The following is an 18,734-nucleotide window of genomic DNA, read 5'->3' as shown; positions in this document are numbered from 1 at the left end:
ACAGAGATTGTACGTCAACATATTGATGTCTGCATGTAGTTGTGTCTTTCGGCTTTTCCTGGTTTCGGGTCATCACAGCAGAACTCCGATCCGCTAATGGTTGGCAGATAGGTTTTACGTGCGGGGCTGCCAGCCCTGACGCACAACCTCCAACGACGGTATGCCCATTCACGCATGTCTCCACGCAGACAACGCTCTAGCTGGGAATCGCACCTATGTACTAGCTGACCTTCACAGGCCGCTCCATTGCAACTGGCGCAACCAACCCTAGCACTCCTGTGTCCATAATCGCATAGCCATAGTTTCTCCAGCCCACACGTGTTGAGTTTCCACTCGTAATAGCCATTATCCACCTGATATGGCAGCCATGACACACCTTTACACATTGCCCTCTCCAGAACATTGGGGCCCTACACACATTTTGTACCGCCTCGTGTATTCACAGGTTCTCCCTCCATTTATAATTGCACATACGTGCCTTTCCTGGTCTTATGGATTATGAACAATTTGCGGGTTACAAGTGTAGGTGGTCACAACATGAACTACATTCCATCTGTGTATAATGTTGACGTAGCACTTCAACGATATTATGGCCACTGGTATAACCCTGCCTCTGGTGTGAATAGCGGTGCTCTACTCACTCTTGTATAGCTTTATCTGACATACGCTGCGAGCACTTTATAATACCTTAGTTGCTCTAGATTCCCTTCACAACCCTTATGTATGCTTTCATCTTTCGGCGTTCATTCTATATAGATATATATATATATATATATATATATATATATATATATATATGACAGAGAAAGAAAAAGTTGAGAGACAATTATTCCTGATATCAAAGAAAATACCCAGTTCGAAGACAGCAGACAAGGAGCAAGTCAGTCAATCACCAAATACCAGGCACTTGAATGTAAGGAATATAATCCAACGACCAAATAAAACAACAAATTTATTAAAATGTCCATTACTAAACTGGCATACGTTATTAGCACAACTAGTGCCCATCGCCACTCCCTTCTTTTGTTTAAATATCTTATCCATAAACATAAATGCATTATTTTCTAGTACTAATTCTAATAATAGGCATAAGAAGTCCGCTTTAGTATGACTTATTCCATTCTCAATTAGGAGTCGTTTCGCCATAGATATCCCCTTATAATTGGGAATGCAGGTGAACAGGGATTGGGCGTCCATGGTTATCAGTATTATGTTCTGTGTACTACCAAGATGTGATGTGAATGTATATAGATCTCTCAAGAGTTGTTCTGTATCCTTCAATACATAATTATAATTAGATAAAATCTTTTTCAGCTCAAAATCCAAGTATATGGAAATGGGTTCTGTTGCCAACCCTGCACCAGCCACAATGGGTCTAAATTTAGGCCGTAGAGGGTCTTTGTTTATTTGGGTAAGCCTTGTATTCTCGGTATCAGGGGAAACATCACTCTGAAGTACATTAGTAAATCCTTGGTTATAATGCCCATGTGAAAACATTCTTCTAAGCTCAAATTAATATGTTTATGCATATCTGAAATCACATTTAAATCAATCATTTCATATTCATCAGTACATAACATATCTAACATTGTAGACACATAATAATCAGTGTCTAATACGACTACAGGTCCCCCTTTATCCGAGGGTCGTATTACTATCATTTCATTATTCTGCAAGCTTAGCATTGCTGTTCTTTCACCCATGGTTAAATTTGAATTTAAAGTCCTGTCATTAATCAACTGATTTTTGTAAAGAGTATTTTCAAATGCTCTCAAAAAGACCTCCAAATGCGGAGGTAACTGTGGAGTAAAAACACTATTACTTTTAAACAATTCTTTACAGTCCAAGTCCCGGTCACCAAACAATAATTTCAAAGTTAGATTCCGTAGGAACAGTCTGATAGCTAAACTGGCCTCACCACAGTCCATATTTGCCGACGGAATAAAGGATAAACCTTTATTCAACAAGTTGTGTTCATCCATAGTTAACATATGTCTGGATAAATTCCAGACTAAGTCCCCTGGTTCCACATCCTTTTGATTGTACGTACCTGCATTTGCTCGGGGCCATCTTTCCTTTTCTGACCCTTCGGCCCCTCTCGATCCAGGGATCTCTGTCTCCCCGGTCTTATATATATATAATTGAATGTTTCTTTTATGTCTGTGGATATTTATCTATACACACATCTATCTACATATATATATATATATATATATATATATATATATATATATATATATATATATATATATAAGTTACATCTGTACAAAACAACATACATTTGCTATGCTAAAAGCTGCTTACACCCGCGCAGGCACACTTGCATCTCCTTATTGTGAGTTACATATGTTTACTGCCACTTCTTTGTGCTTACATGTGCCTTATTCCTTATGACAGTACCACTTTGATTGATGGAATCTGGTTAATGGCCCCATGCGAAACACGCGTTCACCTTTACATGTTTAAATGTTGGCTTTACAGCACAGAGGCATTCATTACACAATAAATTGATATGTGCTATAGTCGTACTTGAACCGGGAATGCCTTTACGTTAGACGGATGCTCTAACCACTACACTATTGGTGTTCTGCCTCATTTATATGTATACCCATGGTTCATAGCTACCCTAACATACGCTCACCGCTTCACTTACACAGCAGGCATCCATTCTCCTGCTGGGAAAACTGCAGTACTACACTTGCGACATTCCCTATTCCCTACTGCTCTGGACCCGTGCTGCATGTCTACTCACTCCAAGGATATTCAGAACTCCAACGCTTATAGTCCTGGCACATACGTGTGTTTGATTGTCAGGGTGTTCATGTGCTGGTGCGGGTTTAGGCTTGTCCGACTGGTGATTGGAACTGCCCTGTACCTGTTCAAATGTCAGACGTAGCACATGGACAGAGTTGGTCCCGATTTTAACATTCTACCTGTGTTTACCGATGCAGGGGTTTGGGCACCTCTGACCACATTATTAGGTCGGCACTACATAATATAGGGTGGGGGGTGGTTCCACTACATGATACAGGGTGAGGTGGGGTTTCCACTGGTGTTTCCCTTCACATTTGACTATTTCATTCATTCATATATATGATGAATATTATTCTGGACATTATGAATTCACTACAGGTATGCAATAGTCCTGTCAACAAATGTGACAGTTGGTTGGTGTGCATATGTGTACGGACCTCTGTGATACTCGGGTACTAATTTCAACAGTGACAGGGACAAGGCAATGACAAATCAGGGACAATCACACAGACACTTCTACAATATTAGTACTATTAACTTGGAACGTGTTGACAGATTCTGAGACATATGTATTACTACTTATTTTCTGCAGTTAAATGTGTCTATTACTCTTAATTCTTGTCATTAGTCATTCTCATTCAACACCTTTCCTCCAAAGGTCACTAGCTTTGTGAGTGATTAAGAGGCTGGCCAGTTATTGTGCGAATGCTCTGACCATTGCTAGGGTTGCCACATTTTCATATGTACAGGATGGGATATATTCTGGAGACACCAGATTGTTTAGGCCAACACATACACACGGTCAGTGCAGGGTTTAGAACATTCAATATTTTCCTAGCTGAAAGCCTATTCCTTTAGCACTTTAGTTGCTTAGTCTGTTTCTTGTATGAATTACGTATTTTATATCCAGACATGACTACTTTAGGCAACTGTTACATGAAGTATGGTACATAGTTATTTCCTACAATCACAGGACATTTGCCATTGTATCGTTGTTGGTCAGGACACACCTACCCAAACAGTGACTGTCCCTTACACAGTGGGTCAGGAGGTACCCTATTTATGTCAGCGCCTTAATCACCCTATTTCCAAGTGCCACTATGTGAATGTGTACAATATATTCTCTCGATTATTCATGTGGGGAGACGTGCATCACGGGCAGGTGTTTGATCTTGGGTAGTAGGTTCTGCATGACCGTCTAGGGCTGGACAGTCTCGTGCACCACTACTGCACATTCAACTTGTGTCCGGATGTCTACAGGACTGGACATCATGTCATGATACCCAGTCTGATGTTTACACAGGTTACTTATCCCATGAGGGATATCCAAAAATTGAACAAGACCAATACCGTCCATTCTTTTGGCTTTACGAAAATGTGTTAGGGTTTTACATGCAAGGGATACATAGTTTGCAATCCTGACACTGCCTAGAGTGACACTGCCTACTACATATGAGTAGTAGTCACTATGTGTAGATATGGCTGCGCCAAGCTAATAGGCCGAGTATGGCTGGATTTGGTGGACGTTCAGGTATGGGGGGTGGGTTGTGTGCTGTGGAGGGGATGATGGGTATTCAATTATGCATCCAGGTGAGTTGCATTTGGATGGGCCGGTTCCATCCAGACCATTCTGTGGGTATGTGCCGGTGACGTTTCTGTACATTTGTATCGCACATTTTAATATTCATATGTTTGTGTGATTGTGTTCTACAGTATGGCCTGTCAGGTTGTATTGCAGATGTGTATACTTGTTCTTTGTGTTTCTTTCTGATTCACCTGCTGCTCCCTCATACACCTCCAGTTCACCTATTCTGCATCCAACACAGTCTCACCTTTGTGGATTATACCATTACCCATCCCCCCCACACACATATTCCTGACACTCCATCCATCACTTCTTTGGTTGATGGCCCATGACACGGTCAAGGGAACACATTGCATACACTACATATGTCAGGTGCCTGTATGGTTGTGTGGACTACCCTGGCATGTTTCACCTTCCATATGCTGTACATCACGCACATAGATACACACCCATACTTAACTTTCATGACATGGTTGGTACACCCGGGTAATACCCGTTCAACTGTGACACATCCTGACAAGTACGGCTTGGACTGCATATGGGCGGATTTTGGCTGACTGCTCTGACCATTGGTAGTGTGCCACCTTTTCATATGTCCAGGATGGGATATATTCCAGACACAAATCTGATTTTACAGAACAACACATACCCACGGTCAGCACTACGGATAATACTTTTCCTTTCTGCCTACATGTTAGCTTATTGTTGTAGCAGTTTACATGCTCCTTCTGTTTCTTTTTCTTGCTTATTCTATTTCTTGTCACATGTGGTATGTTACATATGGACATACCTATTGTATGTGACTATTACATGTGATGTGGGATATAATTCTGTCATACGGTCGCTAGATATTTACATTTATCATGGTTTTGGTATGGACACATCTGCCCAGCTGTGTACCATCCCTCACAATGTGGAACAGCTGGTAACCCTGACCATTGGGCTAGACGTAGCTATTGGTGGCGAGCTAACATGATGCATTTCACTTCCACTTGGTATAACTATCTACACTGCGTTAGAATATGGGCACATGGTTTTCAATGTCATTTGTTCGAGGGATGGAGACTCGATATTCCCTACCATGCATTTGTGTTTCCTTCTTAATTTTGTGTTCGCAAGAACTGTCTTGCATGCTTTGCATACATTTCAGTATCCACGGACACTGACAGGTGTGATTACTATTGCAGGCAAATTGTTATATTCAAGCATTTTAGGTTGCACATCGACAGCTGACATTTCCACGTCTCCGTGTGGCACTTCGACACACCCTATGCACTCGCACTCGTTTCCTATGCACGTGGCTGTGGTGGCAGCACGCCTTCATTAATATACATTTGGCTCTACTGCACCATCTACATGCCGCACGGTCGGCACAAACCTAACACCGGCCTTGCGCCGAATTTCATGAATCCCGGGGTCAGTTTTAGGACAGATGAAGCAAATGTCTGAGGACAAATTTGGTATGTCCCTCCAGAATCTATTTAGATGAGAGCTATGTATCTGAACCTCTTAATGAATGGCCTAATTAAATCCAGAAAGCATGACATACTTTTAAAATTGCAAAATAGTCTGTTTTAACTAAAAGGTATTTTTGGCAGATAAATATAGCATATGCCTTTCCTGCTTTGTTACAGTACCTACCATTATGAATAACTAAATATAGTCTAATATCTTTAACCTCATTCATTCACTCAGGCATACCAGGATTTAAGCTTAAATGGGTAATCCTGTTCACTAGAGTTTCACCAGACAGAATGATTCTGTCATTTTTCCTCAGCACTTTAGGACATGATCAATGGTGTGGAAAAATTTGCCAAACCCTACTTAAATAAATGTTATTGCAAACTGAAAGTACCATTGCAAAGCCATTTTCACAAGGATTTGTGTAATGGAGCAAAACCTACCCCCCCCCCACACACACACACACTCAAAAGGTTGAATCTCCTTTGTTCCATAGCATTACAAACAACTATAAGTTTACTGCAGCCTTAAGGTAAAAGAGAAATTCACCTCATACAGACACAAATGGACCCATAGTTTCATCAATTTCTTTCAGTTAGTGACCCAATCAGCCATACTGTTGTTAACTAAAAGATCATCTCCCAATGATCACATCTTTTTAAGAGGACAGGTTAATAAATATATCATAGGATAGTATGGTATTTTTCCCAACCAAAGCTCTGATCTTATGCTTAGTCTAATAAAGGGGATATAATACATAATATATTTGTTAATTAGTCTAAAATACTATGTAAGCTTTCTATAGCTTTATTAGAGCCATCTCAAATGATCATGAAATCTTCAAGATAGGACATAGCATTATTTTTAAGGCCTGGAACAGAAGTAAATTGTGTTTCCTCTGATCACAGGGCTGCGATTCTAGCAGATTTATTCACAAACCTGACAAGAGATTCTAAAACAAGATGAATACCAAATAAGAGGCTAATCATTACAACAGTGATCATGTGTTAAGTGGTAATATTTTGATTTTGGAGCAGATTCTCAGTATTTAAATAAGTTTAACTTTTGAAGATGCTCAGCCATGCAAAGTAGATGGATAAAGCCCTGACTATGACCAAGACAACTGAAGTTTGAATAGCAACTTGGATTCCAGTGCTAAAAGAGCTGGATAGGGGAGGGTGGAAGAGAGAGCAGCTGATACCAGCTCATTCATCCTGGCAGGAGGGGGAAATGGCTTCCAGTCAGACAACCACCACCACACAATGAATGGCTTCCACTGCATCAAACGTGGCCAGAACCAGAGATACGATCTTTGCAATCCCAAAGAAGTAATGGCAGCACTCATACACATACACATACACACATGTGCAGACACACATGCATGCACAAGTGTGCACTCATGCGTGCATACACACACACACACACACACACACACACACACACACACAAAATTTAGTGCTATATAGATAGATAGTTTTATATATATATATATATATATATATATATATATATATATATATATATATATATATATATATACACACACACACACGGATCTACTTCACTTCACCAGAAACTCATTTCACCGAATTTCACTTCACCGAGACCAAATCGCCAAAAGCTCAAATCACCAAAAACTCATTTGACCGAATCTCATTTCACCGAAATTAGTAGTGGCAGTATATATATGCCTTTTCTTCACTGTAGTGTGATCCTGGAGTTAGTATATATAGTTGGGGGGGGGCACAGCCCCCCACATTGGGGTGTGGCGGGCAAATCCCCCCCTCCACCTAGCTTAGTTAAAAACTACTTAACTTAACAGAAACTGGACAATATAAAACCAAGCTGGAGGGGGGGTGGGGGCTCTGCCCTCCACACCCCCTGCAATTATATATACTAACTCCAGGATCACACTACAGTGGGGAATAGTGCATATACACTGCCACTACTAATTTCGGTGCAATGAGATTCGGTCAAATGAGTTTTCGGTGATTTGAGCTTTCGGCGATTTGCTCTCGCTAAAGTGAAATTTGGTGAAATGAGTTTTTGGTGAAGTGAAGTAGATCCATGTGTATACATATATATATATATATATATATATATATATATATATATATATATACATATATAAAAAACATCTGTGGTGACAAAGAATCACCCTGGAATATCCCCCTTTGAATTTTAATCCCTCAGATAATAATTTACCCTTTGTCATGGCTCGACTGCAACGTGGTTTCCACTTTTTCATGGTCAATGTAACATAACTGATCAATGTAAGATGTATCACAGTCATCTCTAAGCATTCCATTATCCATGAACTACAACTATAAACTTTGCATCAGTTTTAGTATATATGCTGTATATCATCATAAGGCAAGTTATTGGTTGTTAGTTTTTTAAGATGGCTTACAGGTTCACTCTTTTTAAGGAGGAGTATCGTTTTTCCTGTTGTTGACCAGACTAGTGTCTGTTTAGGATATGCATATAGGTAATTCTTGCATGAGGCTAAATCTTTGGGTAAAGATGTTAATACCTTTAACCAGAAGCTAGGCACTGCATCTGGGCCCAGAGTTTTCTATTTAAAAGCTTTTCTTTATTTTGTATCAGTTTCTGTAGCTGTTATTTCATTTAATTTCATATCCTTTACATTAGATCGCCTTACTGTTTCTTTTTATTCTTTTATTCATTCAGCATCTTTGTTATGTTCAACAGGATCTTCATGAATACTTCTCTAAAATGTACATACTTTTTTGGTGGTGTTTTTAGTCCCTTTGCTTTGTTTCCCAGTTCTCTATAAAACCTTTTTGGGTCATCAGTGAATTGCTTATTTTGTGCTTTTCCTTTATATTTATCTGCATATCTTCTTAGTTTTTCTTCTTATGTTGATATTTTTAGTTTATTATCAGGAATAGTGTATGATAAATGTTATGTTTTTATACTGTTTTTTGATTTTACCACGTCTATCTTTCTACATATTTTTGATGATCTGATCCCCTTTCTGTAGCCTTCTAATAGTGATACCACATCTATCTTTCTACATTCTTTTGATGATCTGATCCCCTTTCTGTAGCCTTCTAACAGTGATACTTGTTGTTTTAATTTCTTTATAATTTTCTTAACTCAATGCTTGCATGGTGGCATTCTACTTTTTCCCTTCCTTTCCTTTGTTAAGCTATGGGTGGTCTTATTTACATTCTGTAGTCTTTTTCTTTCATCTGTTTTAATATGTCTACCCATCCCTGTTAAATTTAAAAAGTTTTACACTTAAATCATTTTCTTCTGGACTGACAGCATCTTCTATAGTCTCTGTTTCCTGTGCATATTCTACAGAAAGCTCCAGAACACCATCCTCTGACCTTCCGCTGACATATCTTCTTCAGATGCATCCTGCTTCATCTGCTGCTCCTCCTACACATGGAGTTCCAATGTCCCCTCATGCCACAACAATGTTACAGTTGCCACAGTGTGCTGTTCCATCCCTTGCTGTTCAGTTTCAACTGGACATTCGTACAGGTCTCCTACAGCGGTCTCCAGAGCATCACCATATGGCAGTTTCAACTGGACATTCGCACAGGTCTCCTACAGCGGTCTCCAGAGCATCACCATATGGCAGTTTCAACTGGACATTCATACAGGTCTCCTACAGCGGTCTCCAGAGCATCACCATATGGCAGTTTCAACTGGACAGTCATACAGGTCTCCTACAGCGGTCTCCAGAGCATCACCATATCGCAGTTTCAACTGGACATTCGTACAGGTCTCCTACAGCAGTCTCCAGAGCATCACCATATCGCAGTTTCAACTGGACATTCATACAGGTCTCCTACAGCGGTCTCCAGAGCATCACTATATGGCAGTTTCAACTGGACATTCATACAGGTCTCCTACAGCAGTCTCCAGAGCATCACCATATGTCAGTTTCAACTGGACATTCGTACAGGTCTCCTACAGCGGTCTCCAGAGCATCACCATATGGCAGTTTCAACTGGACATTCGTACAGGTCTCCTACAGCGGTCTCCAGAGCATCACCATATGGCAGTTTCAACTGGACATTCGTACAGGTCTCCTACAGCGGTCTCCAGAGCATCAGCATATGGCAGTTTCAATTGGACATTCGTACAGGTCTCCTACAGCGGTCTCCAGAGCATCACCATATGGTAAATCTTCTTCAGCTGCTTCTCCCTCCATCAGCTGCTCGTTAATCTGGTCCCTCATTCTTCCATCATGTTGCAACATGACCCCATTCACTTTGCCAATAGTCCATCACTTCAGTTTGTATTTGTTTAACTTCTTCTTGACTTATCCTGTTGTATCCCCCTTTATAATCTTATTTTGCTGTATTGTGAAATGTTCCATATCCAGGTGCCTTTGCCTGTATTTCTCTTCAAAGATCTTTTGAGCTCCATTTTTGATTAGTTTGGCTTTCTCCTTTGCATATATATGGCATTGTATCAGATCTGTTTTCTTCCGTGTCTATGTTTCTTTTATGTAACTTTCAAAAACCTCTGTATTTGTTCTTTACACTTTCTCACTTCCTCTGTCACTTCTTTTTTCATGTGTCCCAGTGATTTTTTGTAAATAATGTTTTTTGTTAATCAGTTCTATTAAGAAACATATATTTTTCAGTAGCTTTAGATAGTTTTTCTTGTGCTCGTATTTTTCTTTCCTCCAATTTCTTTCTTATTCTTACTAAATATCTTATGTCTGAAAATTATGTGTGTTTTGTGTAATAGCAACAGTACATAATTTCCTCCATATCCTCAACAGTCTACTTTGTTATCTCTGTGCCTGTTGCGTGGTCTATAGGTTTTCATGTTCTTTTGTGGAATACTCATTCCTTCTACCACATGGGAAACATCCTACCCCTGAGCCTGGCCTAACCCTGTGGTAGGAAGATTTCCATATCCTGAGGATTCACTAATGCCTATACCAGGAGTGGACACTTTTTTTTATCTTAGGACCTGAGCAACCAGTCTTCTGTTTTATTTTTTAACCTATCTTTCTCCATGACATATAAAATACAGTCTATATATCAGTATGGAGATTTTGTAAAAACTGTGTGCACCTCATGAAGGTATACACCAAGACATGAGGATGAATTCAGTTCCCTCAATGCAGCAATTCTCTTCTCCTTTTATTGCTGATTTCATCTCTCCTTTCTGATCTTTTCAGGTTAGAACTGCTAATGTGGAGATATCACAGATTCAATCTCACTTTTATACATGATGCCATTTTGTCTTGGACATAATGTATGATGACAGGAGGATATGGAGAGGTACTTGAGAAATCTCTGCAATATTAAAAATGTCTGCAGCACAGTTTGCGCACATTCCTAGTGTGCTTATTATCTCTGGTTACAGGGCCTTTGTGTGTGTTATAAGGGACAACCACAGACTTGTTTTCACTGTGGCCCTTATGAATATTTAATATAAACACGCCCTAAGAGGAAATGTGCTCAGTGTGGGGAGTTTGGTTATACTGTTCATAACTGTGAAACATTCTGTGGAAAATGCAAACATACTGAGCATGTTTGGTTTGGCTGCCCTCGTATTAAATTGTTAAAAGAGAATCAGACTTTACCTATTAGTACTATAGGCCCATTAAGTGCTGTAGAACTTCTAGAGGTTAGTGCAGGTATGCATAGTGCTGTGAGCAAAGAGTTACACAGGTGAAACATTACAAGTACTAGTGCCACAGATGATGAAGATGATAAAATAAAAGTGGCCAGGCAGACATGGCTTCCATAAATGAACTTAGTAACAACATTGTTGGCACTTCTAATATTATTGGCAAAAGGATTAAGAAAAGAAAACTGAAGAGGTGTAACAAGCAGTCTGTAAAAAATCGGAAGGAATAATCTAACTATATGTTTTGTTAATTCATTAATATTAACAGTATTATTAATGAAAAAAGGCATTTAGTCATACTGGAAAATTGTAGATTTATTCATGCACACATTTGCTATCATTTGGATGTTTCTTTGTTGACTCCTACCTAACAACACCAGGCATAAATATTGTGGGGTCATAAAATTGTTTGGTCTTTGGTTAATATTTATGTAGTTATATCGCCATGCTATATAAAATAGTTTAACATTGGTATATTCCTATTTATATTGCCATGCTGTATAAAATAGTTTAACATTGGTATATTCCTATTTATATTGCCATGCTGTATAAAATAGTTTAACATTGGTATATTCCTATTTATATTGCCATGCTGTATAAAATAGTTTAACATTGGTATATTCCTATTTATATTGCCATGCTGTATAAAATAGTTTAACATTGGTATATTCCTATCTATTTTGCCATGCTGTATAAAATAGTTTAACATTGGTATATTCCTATCTATATTGCCATGCTGTATAAAATAGTTTAACATTGGTATATTCCTATTTATATTGCCATGCTGTATAAAATAGTTTAACATTGGTATATTCCTATTTATATTGCCATGCTGTATAAAATAGTTTAACATTGGTATATTCCTATTTATATTGCCATGCTGTATAAAATAGTTTAACATTGGTATATTCCTATTTATATTGCCATGCTGTATAAAATAGTTTAACATTGGTATATTCCTATTTATATTGCCATGCTGTATAAAATAGTTTAACATTGGTATATTCCTATTTATATTGCCATGCTGTATAAAATAGTTTAACATTGGTATATTCCTATTTATATTGCCATGCTGTATAAAATAGTTTAACATTGGTATATTCCTATTTATATTGCCATGCTGTATAAAATAGTTTAACATTGGTATATTCCTATTTATATTGCCATGCTGTATAAAATAGTTTAACATTGGTATATTCCTATTTATATTGCCATGCTGTATAAAATAGTTTAACATTGGTATATTCCTATTTATATTGCCATGCTGTATAAAATAGTTTAACATTGGTATATTCCTATTCATGGATGACTGCTTATATGCAGTTTTGTAGGCCCACTTCCTCTCATTTATTTTGTTGCTATATATGCTACTAATTTGATGAACAATTTATTTCTTATGTTAAAATGATATGCTTCTGACTCTATGGATATTGTTTTACTGGGTGATTCAAATTGCTACATTAGAAAACCATGAGGAAAGATTAACAAGGACATTACAATCTTCAAAGATACCTTTTTTATGGTCAACTGACATTAAGCCCTAGTTTGAGCCTAATTACACTAGAAGGATGCTGACCACAGAAACAGTGTGCTTTATATATAAATCTGCATTCATTTTGCAGGACTTCCAAACAAACTAAATTTTTATTATCAGACCATGCAGCCTTGATATTTTCTTTATTTGAATAAAGAAAGAAATAAAGAAATAATAAAGAAATAAAGTATGAGTGAATGTAGGTAAAGGAGTTAAAAAGCTTACTGGATGCTTGATAAAAACAGTTTTATAGAAAAATATGACTCTGGCATCAGCACTATACATTAACTGACTATTGCACCAATTGGATGAATGATGGCTTAATTACAGAACTAAATACAAGAAGCTTTATTGTCTTATGGAAAAATATATGTGGACAAAAAGGGAAAAAGGAAAACACTAAGGTAGCCAACGATTATGAACATTCCTTACACCATAAGAATACTTCTGGTGACTTTGGAAGAGAGGTGAAGAAGAGAGAGCAGGCAGGGTGGAGTGGGTAGAGAAGAGTGTCAGGAGTGATTTATGACAGACGGGTACCAGTAAGAGTGAAAGGAAGGTCTACAAGATGGTAGTGAGACCAGCTATGTTACATGGGTTGGAGACGGTGGCACTGACGAAGACAGGAGTCAGAGCTGGAGGTCACAGAGTTAAAGATTTTAAGATTTGCATTGGCTGTGTCGAGGATGGACAGGATTAGAAATGAGTATACTAGAGGGTCAGCTCAGGTTGAACTGTTTGGAGACAAAGCCAGAGAGGTGGAATTGCATTGGTTTGGACATATGCTGAGGAGGGATGCTGGCTATATTGGGAGAAGGATGCTAAGGATGGAGCTGCCAGATAAGACAAAAAAGGAAGGCGAAGATAAGGTTTATGGATGTAGTAAGAAAAGACATGCAGGTGGTTGGTGTGATAGCAAGATGCAGAGGACAGGAAGAAATGGAAACAGATGATCCGCTGTGGCGACCCCTAATGGGAGTAGACAAAGAAAGAAGAAGAAGATCAGAATACACTTCCTTTATTAGTTGTTTAGATAGATGTCTGAAGACCATTACAGAAGGCAGAGTAAAGGTTTAATATTTAAACAAAATATATGTTGTCAGAGGAATGAATGTAGAGGTATTCCTTTCTTGAGTAAAAATATTAAGAAAGAGACTTGCCTATTGGATTATCTACAGTGTTCTGATGGTAGATATATCCAGACAGGAAGATATTCTTTCGTTTGTATAGGGCTATATAGCCAAAATGCATGATGTGCCTAACTTTGAAGTGGGTATGGCCCCTTCCAGACTTATCTGACTACAACATTATCCTAAGCAAACCAAAAACTAGAAGAATGAAACAGTGCACTACAGAAAGTTACTATTAACTCTTTTCCTGTACCAGATGTTATACCCTTCTCTTACTGTACTTAAATGCCGTTTTTTTAGAAAATAATTTTTTTTTTTTTTTTTTTTTTTTTTTTGCAAGTGCTTAATAAATGGTTGTAGTTAGGTATTTATAATGCTACTATTGGTGAAGGTATTTGTAAATGTATTTATAAAACAGGAGACAGAATGTTATTAGCTAATTGTAGGATGGCACACTAACATTTATTAATAAAGATTATAACATTTTTTGCAAAACACTTCTCAAACATTTAACGAAATTTACTGGTAAAATGTTTCATCTAGGAAATTCATCCCTGGTTTGGCACCTATGTCTCTAATGGACACAGGCAATCTGTAAATGGTTCATCTCCCAAGCTCCTGCTTACACTTATCAAGGGTATCAGAACTTGTCTGAGATTTGGGATGCATGGCTATGTTTAAAAAGGCCCTTGTGGTGGTTAGCCTAGTAAACACCTATGAGCCTATAACCTATGTAGAAAGAATATTAAATATACATTTGTATTGTTATAAGAAATAATTTCTATCATTCAGCACAATAAGGGACTTTTACTATTCTGTGATGTGTCAAAAGCTTTTGACACAGTAGCGCATTCAAGTTTATGAGACATTCTGAATGGATATAAAATTCGGAGTTCTATTATATCTGTCTTGTGAATTATTTATAGGATGTCTTGAGTCAGACCATTAGTCAACAGACATTTGGGTTGGAAAATCCCATTTTATATGGGGAGTTAAGAAAGGGTGCCCTGTCAATGACCTGCTACTTTATTTATTTATGAAAGACTTCCTTATTGAGTGTTCTGCCCATTGTTTAAGCTCTCCAGTGAACAGAATACTTGAGGTACCCTTACCATTGTTCTTTCTTATACCAATGATTTAAACATTATTGCTAGTAATGAACTGGATTTATTGTCATTATTTCAAGCTTTAGAGTGCACCTTGAATGGTGTAAGATTGTTCCTTAATATTGTAAAATGTAAAGGGTTTGGAACCTCTTTTTTACTAACATCTCCTTTCACACAGATAGGATACAGATATTACGTATATTATATGGAAATGAGACAATCTTCCTACAACAATGGAAGGCGTTATTAAACATGGCCAAAATATCATTACTAGTCGGAAAGCATTCTCCTTATCCTATCAGAAGAAAGTGTACTCATTGCATTCTGTACAGTGTACTATTCTAGGTAAACTGGGCTATTAAACATGCATTAATAATGATTAATGTGTATCCCTTTCTTGCAGAAAGAGAAAAACAGTTTCTAGATTTTTTTTAGTATTTTTATGGCAATGAAGACTGACTCCCATAAAAGGGAGCATAGTGTATTCCAAACCAACTGACTGTGGATTAGGTATGTATAATCCCGTTGAGTTTATTGCTTCATTGCATTTTTATTGGGTATTATGGAAAGTCCCATTTAAAGATACAGATATAATAGGGAGGATATCATGGATGTAGTATAATATTTTTTTGGATTTTGCCATAATAAAAAATGGAAACTTTTAGTAAATTATATTGATAGGTAATATTGTTCAAGAAGTCTTTAATGGAAATCTCTTTCAGCAATGTTTTACCACATAGAAAATTGGACATGAATTCATGATGAATACTTTTTATTTTATTTGACCATAGGCTACTCACTGGACACTACCACTGTTTTGTGAATGTTTGAAGAATGCCATCTTAGATTTGCTGGAAAATATGAAATACAGGACTTTCTATGGAGACTCATACTGGGTAAAGTAACAGTTAATAACACAAAAAGACTTAATAGTGGATCTGAAACACAAATTTTTATACAACCCAAAAACAAATTTATAATGGATATTGCAAATATCACACTTCTTGTAAAAAAAAAGCAACGGGATAAAAATAGTAACCCTATTGCACAAACACTGGTGGTCTCAGCTGCTTTAATCTTCCATAGCATATATATAGATATGAACACTCTTTAATATATTTGTTTGGGATAGATTTTAGCATGTGCAGGCGTGCTTGTGCACATGGTGAATGCCAAGCTCTCTTGTATAATGTTAGCGATACAGACAAGGCTTTTTCTAGATGAGTTGCATGGTTAGAGTTATGAGCAAGATTAGTATTAGGGGTAACATGCATTACAAAGGTGGTGCAAAGAGGTGAAGTAGTGTACTCTATCTGCTCCCCGTATCTTAGGATATATAAAAATGGCCATTCTCTGCACAATAACACCAACAATGTGAGCCATCTGAAAAAAATAAAAGTTTTAGAACAGGCAGATAATATAAAGGTTTTACTGTGCATTAGAGCTTTACTGACATTCTAGGTTGCTTTGTATCATTTCAGGTTTATTTATAGATTTCTTCCATACATCATTAGCATTAATATAATTAGGCTGTTTTAAAACAATATTTTTAGTTGACATAAAAAGCCCTTAGCTTGAATTCATAGATTCTTAACACATTATGCAGGACAGATTAGAGTTGATGGTAGTGATGTAAGGCAGTGGGGGATGCAGTTCAAAGACACAGACAGCAATGTCATACAAGGGGCAAAATGCTGCAGTATATAGTGCAGCGCATGCCTAATAATGACATAATGACAAAGAAATGAGGAACTCCATGCAAATGAGTCACACAATCCATGCAAATGATGACATGAATATATAAAATGGGTGCAATAAACTGTGGCATATACCCACTGATTGATGCCAAGTGTTAGTCATATCAGGGATGACCTCAGAGTCATGGTGGCATGTAACTTCTACACATCTGTTCCTTATGGTAGGTGTGTATACCTCACTTGTGATGCACATTAGAGATATTTGTGTGCTGGGGATGCAAGTAGAGCCTGTAAGGGACTCGCAGGTAGATGCCTTCAATCATGTTTTCATGAGGCTGTATGCTCAGTTTGTACTACTACAATTTCTGTTTCTGTAATGCTGGACGTGTGAGACCCTCCACCTACAATGTTGCACAGTGTCACTTTTGTCACGAGAGCATGTCATTTACATGCTGCTTTCATTATGAGCCACAGGTGACCTAATGATATTAGCCATATTTTGTTCTCTGTTATTCTGGACCTTCCACCAGTACAGCCTATAAAAGCAGGAACACACATGCAACAGTAATGTCTGCTGTCACACATATTACTACATAACCCCTTGTAGCATGCAAAGTACTGTATATTAAAATGCAGCTGTAACATACTTTGACATAACTACCTTGTCATGTAGGTTGCTGCAGCTGTTGAGAAAAGGTGACTGGAAAGACAGATATGCAGGTATACCATGGTCAATTCCTCCTTTTAAATGCAGTGGAGTGTGTTACATTGTTATACAATGCACACTACTAACTTGGCATGTTCCCAGCTGACATATGAATAGTTGATGCTAGCATAGATAACAATCTAATCCTGTCCCTGGGTATGAGAGGTTACTCCTCATGGCCAAAGAGTAAGACCAAAAACTCCACAGCCTAAATGGGATGTTTTCTGTGGTGGAACTGTCTGTCATAATGTTGCATGCCTATTCTTTTCATTGAATATTATATCAGTACCCCTTCATCAAGCTTGTTGCAGATACCTGTTATAGCCACCAGCAGTATTCACATCCTCTGCCAGTCCCTGCCAAATTTGGTTCCAATACTCCTTATCAGTGGCATTTTGAGGTGCATGCCATGAATGCAGAGGGCCTGCAGAAGTACCTCATTATCATTGGTAGTGACCTCTTGCAGCCATTGCTTCCCTTTGGTAGGCATATCAATACATGTACACCCTTGGGCAAAGCATGGCATTCAGAGGGTGTGTATGGTATACTGTGGGGTACCCATCATATGGCCACAGCTGCTTTTCATGCTCCTATTTATGAACCATACTTAGTGCTATGGACAGCTTCTCCCAATTTCTTATCAGCTGCAGTTAATGTTATGCTCAGGCTTCCCCTACAAAATTGCTTACTGTAGCCATGCAGCAACATGTGGGACTGGAATCTCAAACCCATAAGTATATTTCCACTGTACACAATTGTTCCCACACACACACAAAAAAAAAAAAAAAAAAAAATACACATTTACTGGGATCTATATTAGATCACCGACCGCTTAAAAAAGCGAACTTTGATTAATCTACCCTATGCAAGCAAAAGCTTACAATTTTGAACTGTCAGAACAGCGATTTTTTTCCAAAACAAAACAAAATTTTTTGTTCCAAAACACATACACACAACACAAGCACACCAAATAAACAGCAATCCACACACATACACCTAAAATCTTGCACCTAACCCTACACTAATTATACACACACCACTAACTATCCACTTACCTTAATCCAAACCCTAACCCTAAGGTCCATCACTATCGCACACTCACCTCACCCACTCCCTAACCTTAACTCACCTAA

Source organism: Protopterus annectens, chromosome 3.part1, assembly GCF_019279795.1.
Source record: "Protopterus annectens isolate FY-2018-M chromosome 3.part1, PAN1.0, whole genome shotgun sequence".
Taxonomy (NCBI): domain Eukaryota; kingdom Metazoa; phylum Chordata; order Ceratodontiformes; family Protopteridae; genus Protopterus; species Protopterus annectens.
Note: the sequence above shows the minus strand (reverse complement) of the source record.